Source organism: Narcine bancroftii, chromosome 1 (genome assembly GCF_036971445.1).
Source record: "Narcine bancroftii isolate sNarBan1 chromosome 1, sNarBan1.hap1, whole genome shotgun sequence".
Classification (NCBI taxonomy): domain Eukaryota; kingdom Metazoa; phylum Chordata; class Chondrichthyes; order Torpediniformes; family Narcinidae; genus Narcine; species Narcine bancroftii.
The window spans coordinates 233,250,984-233,263,824 of record NC_091469.1 but is presented as its reverse complement, the minus strand read 5'-3'; positions in this window follow the sequence as shown (position 1 = coordinate 233,263,824).

Below are 12,841 nucleotides of genomic sequence, written 5' to 3'. Positions count from 1 at the left end.
CTCTTTGGAGCAAAGAAGGATGAGAGGTGACTTAATAGAGGTCTACATGATTATGAGAGGCACAGATAAGGTAGACAGTCAGCACCTTTTCCTCCAGGGTGGGAGTAGCAAGCACCAGAGAACATAGGTTAAAAAGTTAAGGTAGAAAAGTTTTTAAGAGCTAAGTCTTTTACAATGAGGGTGTGGGTGCCTGGATTGCATTCCCAGGGATGGTGGTGGAGGCTAGAACAATTGGGGCATTTAAAAAAAACTTAGGCACATGGATAATAGAAAAATAGAGGATTAAGAGGTAGGGAGGATTCAGGTTTTATTGTAGGTATATATAGGTCGGAACAACATCGTGGGCTGAAAGCCTGTTCTGTGCTGAATGTCTGAATGTACTATGTTCTTCTTTCTTTGGCTTGCCTTCGCGGACGAAGATTTATGGAGGGGGTAAATGTCCACGTCAGCTGCAGGCTCGTTTGTGGCTGACAAGTCCGATGTGGGACAGGCAGACACGGTTGCAGCGGTTGCAGGGGAAAATTGGTTGGTTGTGGTTTGGGTGTTGGGTTTTTCCTCCTTTGTCTTTTGTCAGTGAGGTGGGCTCTGCAGTCTTCTTCAAAGGAGGTTGCTGCCCGCCGAACTGTGAGGCGCCAAGATGCACGGTTTGAGGCGATATCAGCCCACTGGCGGTGGTCAATGTGGCAGGCACCAAGAGATTTCTTTAGGCAGTCCTTGTACCTTGTTCTATTGATAGGGTAGATGGACAGAATCTTTTCCAAGGGTAAAAATGTCACATATAAGGACATGTATTTCAGGTGGGTTGTGGTGGGTGGGGGGGGGGTGGTGGTGGTTGGATTTTCATTGACATAGGATAGAGGGTGCTCGGAACAGGCTGCCATGAGTTGTGGTGGAAGCAGACACATTGGTGTGAAAGATGAGTAAAACTAATATGAAAATGTGTGTAATGAATAAAGCCAGTATGAATAGGATAAGGATAGATAATAGAATGTAGGAAGGTAAAGTTAATCTGAATAAGATAAGGGTCTTCTAGCCTTAGACAGAATTAGCAAGTTCTGCATATAAGAAGTTAGTAAGCCCTGAGGGTTCTGAAGGTGTGAATAAGGACAATGACATGATGGGACACTGACAGGTCCTCCAAGTTCACAGAAACAGCACCTAGGCAGACAGGATTGCCTAATGCCAAACTCATCCAGGAGGCAGAAGAATGTAAGGGGGAGGGTACTTCTATACTGAAATAAACTGTATAAAATTTGGGTGAGCCCCAGTGTGTGTGCGTATTCCCAGGGTAAGGGGAAGCACCCAACTTTGCATTGTTGTATAATAAATGTTCTTTGTTCTCAATTTTTGTCTCGAGCAAATTCTGTGAAGGTACTTCTGTTTCTCACAAATGGGGGCTCGTCCGGGATCCCACTCCCTCCACTGACAGAGTTCCCGACGACGAGGGTAGGTGCATCCAGGCTGATTCAGCTGGACTCATGGATGGCGGGTGACTTGTCAGTGGATGAAGCGAGTGATATCCGAGAAGAGGCATTGAGAACAAACGACGGGAGGACGTTAAGGAAGCGCGCTAGGAATAGCTACTGGATCCCGGTAAGAGGAATTTTACTTACCTGTTAGTATGGGAGGTGTGAGTAGCAAGAGAAATAGTCCTAAGGAAGGATGGGACAATCAGATAACTAAGCAAAGTCCGTTAGGATTAATTTGGGGTGCAGGTAAAACCCGTGGGAAAGACAAACAGACCATGGTCAGGTATTGCTGTCTGGAATGGGTTAAACAACCCGATAAAAGGGAATTCGGTATATTGGCCAAAGTTCGGATCCGATGAGGACTGGATGTGTCAGGCATTGAACATCTGGCTCTATCAAAATCAAAGAGATAATATTGAGAGCAGAGAATATGCAGCCTAGCCTGCTGGCTCAGTGGATCGGTTGATCAATTGGTTTTGAATGAAAAGGAATATAAGGACAAGAAGGATGAGGAACCTTTTGTCCCTGAAACACAAGGATGGGATGTGTTACATTCCCTTCCTCCACTTTATGCTCCTCCTATGCCGGCTCCTATCTTTCCCCTCTCTCCTATGCTCTACCCTTCTTCACCTTCCCCTCCTCCCCCACAGCTAAAGAAAGGAGAAGAAAGTAAGGGTGGTATGATGACCTGTTCACAAAGTACTAGATTACCACCTCAATTGACAAGAGGGAGGAGACTTTGATTCAAAACAGTGTGAGACCCTCCGGGAGGGAAGGGCAGAACCCTTTGATTCATTTCCCGGAGAGCAGGAATCTAGACATTATAAAGGAGAGGATAAGCCAGAAATTAACTGGATGAGACCTTTACGGGAAGTTCCCATGGGAGGGGGTCTCGGTTTTGTAAATGTGCCCCTGACTAGTACGGAGGTGCGTAATTTTAAGAGAGAATGCCCAATAAACAGAAAGGAAAGGCTAAGATTTTGATGCAGGCAGTCAAGGAAGTCATGGAGGGACAGCAAGGAAAGGGTAGGGGCTGTGTGCCAGCTCCTGGACATTGGGAGGAGCTCCGGGAGTGGGAGAGTAGAGACCAGAGCAGGGGCAAGGGTAGAGGGGAATTCCAGGGACGACGACCATTCCCGGGACCTCATGGTAATCCCGGTAGGAATTGGGAAACAGGAGCATTAGTTTGCTACCATTGTAAAAAGGAGGGATATTTTAAGAGAGAATGCCCAATGCGAGCCAGGGAGACGCAATCTTATGCATTGATGTGTTAGAATATAGGGGTTAATTAATCATAGAAAATATGTAGAATATATGCTTATGTACTATTCAGTTTGTATACATGAATCCAGTACTATGTAACAATTTAATATTTACCTCATGGTGAAGGGAAAGAGTAATGTAAGTAAGAGGCAGCCACAGTATGTAGCAAAGTTGGCTGATTACAGTAGGTTTAGAATTGCCTGCTCCCAAAATACAAAAGAGAGATGTATGAAACAATTTAGTAGGAATGTTAAGGCAAAAGGAGATGTTGATTAGCACAAACAAAAAGAATCCTGACAGAGACTGTCAGAAACAAAGAGAGTGGAATCAGTAAGAAGGCTAAGACAGAAGGAGGTGTTGAGTAGAACAGAAGAATATGGCCAGATGAGAACAAAGAAATAATTAGAAATATCTGGGGTATGAATTGATTTCTGATCAAAACAACAGGATATTCTGACCTTGAGGATTAAGATGGGAGCTCTACACCCCAGATAACTGCAGAGCAGGAAATTACTTGTGATAAATCTTATGCAAGAAATCTAGCATAGAAAGCCAACTTTTGTTCTGTATGATAAGGTTGAGCTATATAAACTGTAGAGACTGGACAGTAGAGGTCAGTCTTGGGGAATAGCTCACTGTGCAGGTTGTGAGAGATGGGAAAATTGACCTAAAATTATGAACATGGAAGAAACTAAAGTTCATCAGTAAAATGGCTGAAACCAGTTCAAACAGGATAAGTTTGGGGCTTAGGATGCAGGAAAGCAGAGTCAGCACGATTAACATAAGAATCTTCTATCCTTTGTGACAAGACCATAGGACTAAGATAAGGAATGGTAAGGTACAATAGAATGTAGGAAGTTGAGGTAGTCTGGATCAGATAAGGGTCTCCTAGCCCTGGACAGAAGTACCAAGTCATACATTTCTAATTAGCTAACCATACACAGATTTATACATATGAAATTAGCCAACCCTAGATAGAATGAGTCAACTCTGCATATTAAGAGACTGTAGCCCAGAGAATCAGGAAGGTGTGAATAAGGACAATGACATGATGGGGCACCCACAGGATACCCCCTGGTCCTCCAAGTGTACTGAAACTGCACGTAGGCAGGAAGAATTACCTATGCCAAACCCATCCAGGGGGCAGAAGAATGTAAGGGGGAGGGCATTCTGATACTGAAATTGACTGTATAAAAGTTGGGTGAGCCCCAGTATGTGTGTGTATTCCCAGGGTAAGGGGAAGCACCCAACTTTGCATTGTTGTAGTAATAAATGTTCTTTGTTCTCAATTTTTGTCTCGAGCAATTTCTTTAAAGGTACTTTAATTCCTAACAAATGGGGGCTCGTCCGGGATCACACTCCCTCCACTGACAGAGTGCCCCGACGACGAGAGTAGGTGCACCCCGGCTGATTCAGCTGGACTCACGGGCGACGGGTGGCTGGTCAGTGGAAGAAGCGAGTGATATCCGAGAAGAGGCATTGAGAACAAACGGCGGAAGGACGCGCGCTAGAGCAGTACTGCCAGAACTCGGTAAGAGTATTTTACTTGTTCCTAAGTATGGGAATAGCGGGCAGTAGAGATGAGAGTCCTGACACAGGACGTGACCACCAGATAGCTACGTACAGCCCGCTTGGGATGATGTTATCTGAGTGGGGCACAGGAAAGACCCGCGGTAAAGACAAACTAGCGGGCAGTAGAGATGAGAGTCCTGACACAGGACGTGACCACCAGATAGCTACGTACAGCCCGCTTGGGATGATGTTATCTGAGTGGGGCACAGGAAAGACCCGCGGTAAAGACAAACTAGCGGGCAGTAGAGATGAGAGTCCTGACACAGGACGTGACCACCAGATAGCTACGTACAGCCCGCTTGGGATGATGTTATCTGAGTGGGGCACAGGAAAGACCCGCGGTAAAGACAAACTGACGACGGTCAGATATTGTTGTAATGAATGGGTGGGATACCCGGTTAAAGGGAGCTCCGTGTACTGGCCAAAATTCGGATCCGAGGATGAATGGATGTGTGAAGCTTTGAACTTATGGCTCTATCAAAACCAGCCAGACAATGTTGAGAGCAGGGAATATGCAGCCTGCTGGCTCAAGGGATCCATTGAACAGCTGGTTTTGAATGAGAAAGAATCCAGGGATAAGAGAGAGGAGGAACCTCTTGTCCCTGAATCACAGGGTTGGGATGTGTTACATTCCCTCCCTCCACCCTATGTTCCTCCTATGCCGGCTCCTATCTTTCCTTCCCCTCCTATTGCCTACCCTTCTGCACCTTCCCCACCTCCCCCACCACTAGAGAAGAGAGAAGAGAGCAGGAGTGGTATGATAACTTGCTCACAAAGCACTCGATTACCACCTCTGTTGGCAGGAGAGAGAGGTAACTTTAATTCAGAACAGCGTGAGACTCTTCAGGAAGAAAGGGCAGAACCCTTTGATTCATTTCCCAGGGAGCAGGAACCCAGACCTAATAAGCTAGAAACCAATTGGATGAGACCACTGTGGGAAGTTCCCATGGGAGAGGGTCTCGGTTTCGTAAATGTGCCCCTGACCAGTACTGAAGTGTGTAACTTTAAGAAAGAACTGACCTCCCTGATAGAAGATCCCCAGGGATGTGCTGAACAGTTAGACCAATTTTTGGGACCAAATATATATACAATATGGGGGTCTCGACATAGAATCCCCAGCAGGGGAACAATTGGTACTAACAGGTTTTGTTACCAACTCAGCCCCAGACATTAAGAGAAAATTACAAAAGACAGAAAATTGGCATGAGCAGGGAATAACCCAGCTTCTACAGATCACACAAAAAGCATTTGTCCAGACATCTGAGGATAAGCAGAAAGCAAAGGCTAACATTTTGATGCAAGCAGTTAAAGGAATAGTAGATGAGTAACATGAAAAAAAAAGGCAGGGACTGTGTGCCAGCTCCTGAATGTTGGGAGAAGTGCAGGGAGTGGGAGAGTAGAGACCAGAGATAATTTCATAAATCACGACTTCCCACTTCAGTCACTGACCAATATTGATTAAAATTCATGCTAAAAATTAAATGTCATAAATGATCGTTTTTCAATACTGTAGAATTAGCGAATTTAACTACCAGTTAATTCCAATTTATGAAATAAATTGTATTTAAATGTGATTTTGCACAGGGAGTACCTGAGAGTTGAGTGATGTTATAACATTTGCAGGGAGAAATGTTTGCGCAAATAGGGTGAGTTCTATACATCTTAACTTTAAGTGTATGTGAGATAAAGAAAGGATCTGATGTGTAAAGTGGCTGGATCAGCCAGTTGAAGGGGGAGTGTGCATGTCCCTTTAAGTGCACTGTGGCACTTGAAATTGAGGCTTCAGGCTCTTGTCTTGCAGTTAGAGGTATGGAGCCCTATCAACACATTTAATACATTTCTTCTACACATTCAGCAGTCAAGGTCCGTGCGTTTAAAGATCACCCACCTCTGGAGAATAAAGATACCTCTGGGGATTCCTATAAGTTTAATCATTCATTTCTCTGGTGCATTTTCCTCTGGAGTGAAATTAATGCCTCAGCACAATTTCTCTGTATTGCCGCTGTTATTTAATTCATGATAACTTTCCCCCATTCATCAGGTTTATATTTAAATCCGGTAGTGCGGAAGTTACATTGTAAATAATCACGGAGGTAAACCCTGCGCGACTGGATTCAGCTTAATGGAGAAATAAACCTGCGAACTGGTCTATGGTGGTGTGTGAGTACTGCAATAGGTGGAATATGATTTAAATTGGTGGCATTGTTCAGAACAATTGGGTGCATAAGAATAATAATATCATTAAGAACTCACAGATCTTGTACCAGATGCTATTCAGTACATCTTGACTTAAGGACTGGAGAAATTGGCATGTTAGAATGAGATTGGCATGGTACCAATATTTCTTGATTCAATAATGACTCCACAAGCTCCAGGATTCATGCAGCAGAACTTTTAAGTGGAATATAATAGAAACTAGCCTGTACTTAAATTATTGTGTGTGCAATCTTCATAAGAACATCTTTTAACTTTTTTTTGGTGCCTGTTTTACAGACTGTTTTAAATAAGGCCAGCTCCTGTGAGCTGTGGCACAAGGCATTTTACTTAAGGCAGAACTAAAGGTTGAATATGTTTCAAGTTCTCTTGCAGGGGCTCTTGTGCTGCAATGTCTGTTATGTACTCACTCTAACAAATTGGAGGGTTGTGCCCCATACAGACAAGCAGCTCCAACTGCATTTTAATAAGGTCTAACATATTCAAAACCCATGCAAATATGGTTTGTGTTTCATTTTACAATTTTTACACTAACACAAAGGAAAGTCAGATTGTTATTCATTTTATTAAAATCTAGTGATTGGTTATATGTAAAAGCATGGCAAGAGGATCAACTAAAACCTGCCTGGGATGGTCCCTTCTGTGTACTTTTAATTACAGACACCGCAGTAAGAACAAGAGAGAAAGGCTGGACCCACATTCAAAGAATTAATGACAAAGTGCCATAATGTTACAATTTTATTCGTTTTTTTAATGGTTTATTCAGTTTTGTGTATTTTATTGCTGTTTTCAATGAGCTTTACATTTATCGTGGTTTATTCAGTTTTGTGTATTTTATTGCTGTTTTCAATGAGCTTTACATTTATCGTGGTTTATTCAGTTTTGTGTATTTTATTGCTGTTTTCAATGAGCTTTACATTTATCGTGGTTTATTCAGTTTTGTGTATTTTATTGCTGTTTTCAATGAGCTTTACATTTATCGTGGTTTATTCAGTTTTGTGTATTTTATTGCTGTTTTCAATGAGCTTTACATTTATCGTGGTTTATTCAGTTTTGTGTATTTTATTGCTGTTTTCAATGAGCTTTACATTTATCGTGGTTTATTCAGTTTTGTGTATTTTATTGCTGTTTTCAATGAGCTTTACATTTATCGTGGTTTATTCAGTTTTGTGTATTTTATTGCTGTTTTCAATGAGCTTTACATTTATTGTGGTTTTATTCAGTTCTTCTTGCATTTTATTGCAGTTTTCAATGAGCTTTACATTTATTGTGGTTTTATTCAGTTCTTCTTGCATTTTATTGCAGTTTTCAATGAGCTTTACATTTTTTGTGTTTTATTCAGTTCTTATTGTATTTTAATGAGCTTACATGTATTCTTCATTGTTGTTTACTAATTTCTTTGGAATATTGTTCGTTAATGTTTTAAGCCCCCCTGGAATAGGGGCAGCAGAGGTTACAATTCAGCTCCTTTAGAATGTAGACAGGGCATAGATTTAATGTATAGTCATAATGGGATATAAGGGATCCCAATACGGACCAGGGGAATTAAACAGCTTTAGTGGAGTACTCTCGATGTTTTAAGTACTTCTGGAGAAGGGGTAGCAGAGGTTACAGATTGTACTGTTTTACAGGCTAGAGAGGGCATAGAGGCAAGGTATTTAGAATACGGATCAGGGAAACACAGTGGGGATAGGCAGTCACACAGTGAGGCACCTGTGTACACAGACTAACCGCAAAACAAACAATGTACATTTCACACAAAGGGGGAAACTAACAAGCTAACCGCAAAACAAACAGACACTTCACACAACCACGAGACACATAATCCCCCACCTGGCTCTCTCTCTCTGATCATCCCTGAAGGGGAACACCTGTTTTCAGGGAGCTGCTGCTCATCTGGTGGTTATATAACGTGGAAAGGAGCGAAGTAGAGTGCAGGGTGTCAAAATCCTCACAAAGGACATGGTGGGACAAAGACAGACAGAATGGTAGTCAGGATTGTACATGTAGCAGAGAGAGAGAGAGTTGACACATATGCTAATGTTAGCAGACAAGCTGCAACACACAGTTAAATCACAAGAAACAATCCCCCCCCAGCTTGGTCTCTTTTCATCACCCCATGAAAGGGAGCACCAGTTTCCAACAACGTGAGCTGCTTGACACTTTAATATCAGGCTCCAAACAGCCTTCGGAGATCGGTGGCCCTAGGGTTCGGGGCTGAAGAGGACATCAGATACTAGCCACAATCAAACGGAACCGCCTGACTACTGCTACTCGTTCGCTGCTGAAGGCAGCGCTTCTCATAGACTGCGACTCGTTCGCTGCTGAAGGCAGCGCTTCTCATAGACTGCGACTCGTTCGCTGCTGAAGGCAGCGCTTCTCATAGACTGCGACTCGTTCGCTGCTGAAGGCAGCGCTTCTCATAGACTGCGACTCGTTCGCTGCTGAAGGCAGCGCTTCTCACAGACTTCGTCGGGACAACACTTACAAAGGTCGTGTGCTTCAAAGACACTGCTTCAATATTTCAACGTATGGGATGGACTAGACTTTTTACTGAGAACTGGAGCCTGATACTCCAAACCCTAATAAGCAGCTGGACTCACTCCCCTGACCTTCATGGTGCTCCCCTACCTAAAGACTTTACACAGACATTACAATTCGGTTATTGACCAGCTGGGTAAAACTACACCTTACACTTGAAAGATCAGTGTTACTGATCTAAAAGAAAAGTGAGGAAAGTGGGGGGGGGGGGGGGATCAGTCACACTGACACTAGTAACCAAAGATCAGTAACACTGATCATGGTGAAAGATCAGTATTACTGATCTAAAAGAAAAGTGAGGATTGTGAGAGATGGGAAAATTGACCTAAAATTATGAACATGGAAGAAACTAAAGTTCATCAGTAAAATGGCTGAAACCAGTTCAAACAGGATAAGTTTGGGGCTTAGGATGCAGGAAAGCAGAGTCAGCACGATTAACATAAGAATCTTCTATCCTTTGTGACAAGACCATAGGACTAAGATAAGGAATGGTAAGGTACAATAGAATGTAGGAAGTTGAGGTAGTCTGGATCAGATAAGGGTCTCCTAGCCCTGGACAGAAGTACCAAGTCATACATTTCTAATTAGCTAACCATACACAGATTTATACATATGAAATTAGCCAACCCTAGATAGAATGAGTCAACTCTGCATATTAAGAGACTGTAGCCCAGAGAATCAGGAAGGTGTGAATAAGGACAATGACATGATGGGGCACCCACAGGATACCCCCTGGTCCTCCAAGTGTACTGAAACTGCACGTAGGCAGGAAGAATTACCTATGCCAAACCCATCCAGGGGGCAGAAGAATGTAAGGGGGAGGGCATTCTGATACTGAAATTGACTGTATAAAAGTTGGGTGAGCCCCAGTATGTGTGTGTATTCCCAGGGTAAGGGGAAGCACCCAACTTTGCATTGTTGTAGTAATAAATGTTCTTTGTTCTCAATTTTTGTCTCGAGCAATTTCTTTAAAGGTACTTTAATTCCTAACAAGGTGACCTATGAACTAACGACTGAACCAGAGCTCTGTTAAGCTTTATTCTTGTGCTGTGTAATAAACTGATTGTTGAATCGAATACCTTCTCCTATCACTTCATTTAACAAACACGCTGGATTCAGACGACACATAGACTAAATTAAGGGTAGGGTAAAACCAGAGTCCGACAAATGGAAGCAGATTATGAATAAGGGGGGTCACGGTTCTCAGTCAATACACACCGTGGGGCTGCACAGAGAACCAATGGTAAATTTAATCATAGAACCCCACAGTGACAAGATGACCTTTTTAGTAGATTCTGGGGCAGCCCGGTCTAGTATTTTACAACCACCCGAGGGTGTTAAGATAGAGGGGACAGTGATGATTTCGGGAGTAGGAGAAAGAGATTTTATGGTCCCTGTATTAAGGGATGTAAGAATACAAATGGGAGAGAAGATAGTAACAGAGGACATTCTACTGGTTCCCCAAGCTGGAGTTTGTTTGTTAGGACAAGATTTACAGGACCAATTGGCTATCGGCACCAGACCACAGGAATTAGGTATCGGGGTTCAATTGTATGTATTAACCGAGGAGGATCGGGAACTAATAAATCCTGGAGTATGGGCAAAAAGAGGCAATAGAGGAATGTTAGATATTTCTCCCTTGCAAGTTACTTTAAAAGATCCTGAGCAAGTAATTAGACGAAAGCAGTATCCAATTCCGATGCCTGGCCGAAAGGGGCTGCAGTCAGTAATTGACCAGTTGGTGAAAGATGGTATCCTCGAACCTTGTATGTCACCTTTTAATACCCCTACCCCTGAGGCGAACGACCAGTACATATCCAAATATTTAAAGGGACTTTCTGCCTCTCTATATGAATTAAAACGGAAGGGTTTATTAGCTCAAAACCCACCCCTGGAGCATCCTATTCATTTTATTAAATCTGGTGATTGAGTATATGTAAAAGCATGGCAAGATCACTAACTAAAACCTGTCTGGGACGACCCCTATTGTGTACTTTTGATTACAGACACTGCAGTGCTAATGAAAGAAAAGGGGTGGACTCACATAGAACGAATTAAACAAGCTGCTGATCCACGGACTAAAGACGTTGATAATCTACCCTCCACCTGGCGTGTAGTCCTTCATCCTTCTGATCTGAAAGTTACACTACGCCGGGAAAAAGTGCTGCAATGTTGTTTTTACCATTTGCTGTTTTGTTTACTTGTTAGTTCCCAATTTTTGGGAAATCACCAAATTGCTCACAATGTATTAAGTCCTCCTGGAATAGGGGCAGCAGAGGTGACAATTATTTACCTTTAGAATGCAGACAGGGTGCAGGTATAGAGTATAGTCATAGTGGGGTACCTTATTTAGTATGGGTTAATATAGGATCCCAACATGGACCAGGGGAACAGAATGGCCCTAGGGGAGTAGATTTGGTTTGTATTCCAACCTCTACAGATATTAAAAAGAGGAGTTTTAAAGAGATAGCACAAAGAAGATGGTGGGACAATGACAGACAGAATGTTAGTCAGGATTGTACATGTAGCAGAGATAGAGTGAATACATATGCTAATGTTCACAGACAGGCTGCAACTCACAGGTTAAGTGACAAGAAACACCCCTCCCCAACTTGGTCTCCTGTAAATCATCCTTTGGGTCACACAGACATTCGGAATGTTAAGAACCACCACTGTAAGGGTGTTCCAGTTGTAAACGACGTAAGCTGCTCCAGAACACCACAGCTGTTTGGCATTTAAATCGTTTAATCAGACTCCAGCCTTGGAGATCATCACCAAACAGACAGTGATGGCCCTGAATTTATGGGCTGAAGAAAGACGACAGATACGAGCCACAGTTCAACAAAACCGCCCGGCTCTCGATTACTCGTTGGCTGCTGAAGGCAGCATTTGTGAAAGACTGGTTAATGACAATGCTCACAACGGTCAGACGGTTAAAGACACTTCTTCAGGAGTTCGAAAATCTTCCCATGCCCAGGTTCAGACTTGGCAACCTTGGTCCGGTGTGGGATGGACTAGACTTTTTAATTGGTAACTGGAGTCTGATACCCACAGCCCTTATAGCAGCTGGACTCGCTATTCTGGCCATTATGGTGCTCCCTGCCTAAAGACTTGTGTGCAGTATTTAATTCAACGGATCCCTCGTCAGATCACTATAACCCAAAGGATGTATGTTTCCCAAATTCTGTCTGATGATGCTGAGACTGCAGTTCGTTTACTGACCCGCTGGGAAAAAGACCAAGTTTACAAGTAATACATTCCAGTTGAGAATTCACGAAGCGTAGCTAAAAGAAAAGTGAGGATTGTGAGAGATGAGTAAAACTAATATGAAGATACGAAAGATGAAGAAAACTAGTTTGGATATATGTGTAATGAATAAAGCCAGTATAAATAGGATAAGGATAGATTAATAGAATGTAGGAAGTAAAGTTAGTCTGAATAAGATAAGGGTCTTCTAGCCTTAGAGAGTCAGCAAGTTCCGCATATGTAATTTAAACCTTAGACAGAATTAGCAAGTTCTGCTGCATATAAGATTTAGTAAGCCCTGAGGGTTGGGAAGGTGTGAATAAGGACAAAGGCAGGTCCTCCAAGTTTTCAGAAACAGCACCTAGGCAGACAGGATTGCCTAACTCATCCAGGAGGCAGAAGAATGTAAGGGGGAGGGTATTCTGATACTGAAATAAACTGTACAAAAGTTGGGTGAGCCCCAGTGTGTGTGTGTATTCCCAGGATAAGGGGAAAGCACCCAACTTTGCATTGTTGTATAATAAATGTTCTTTGTT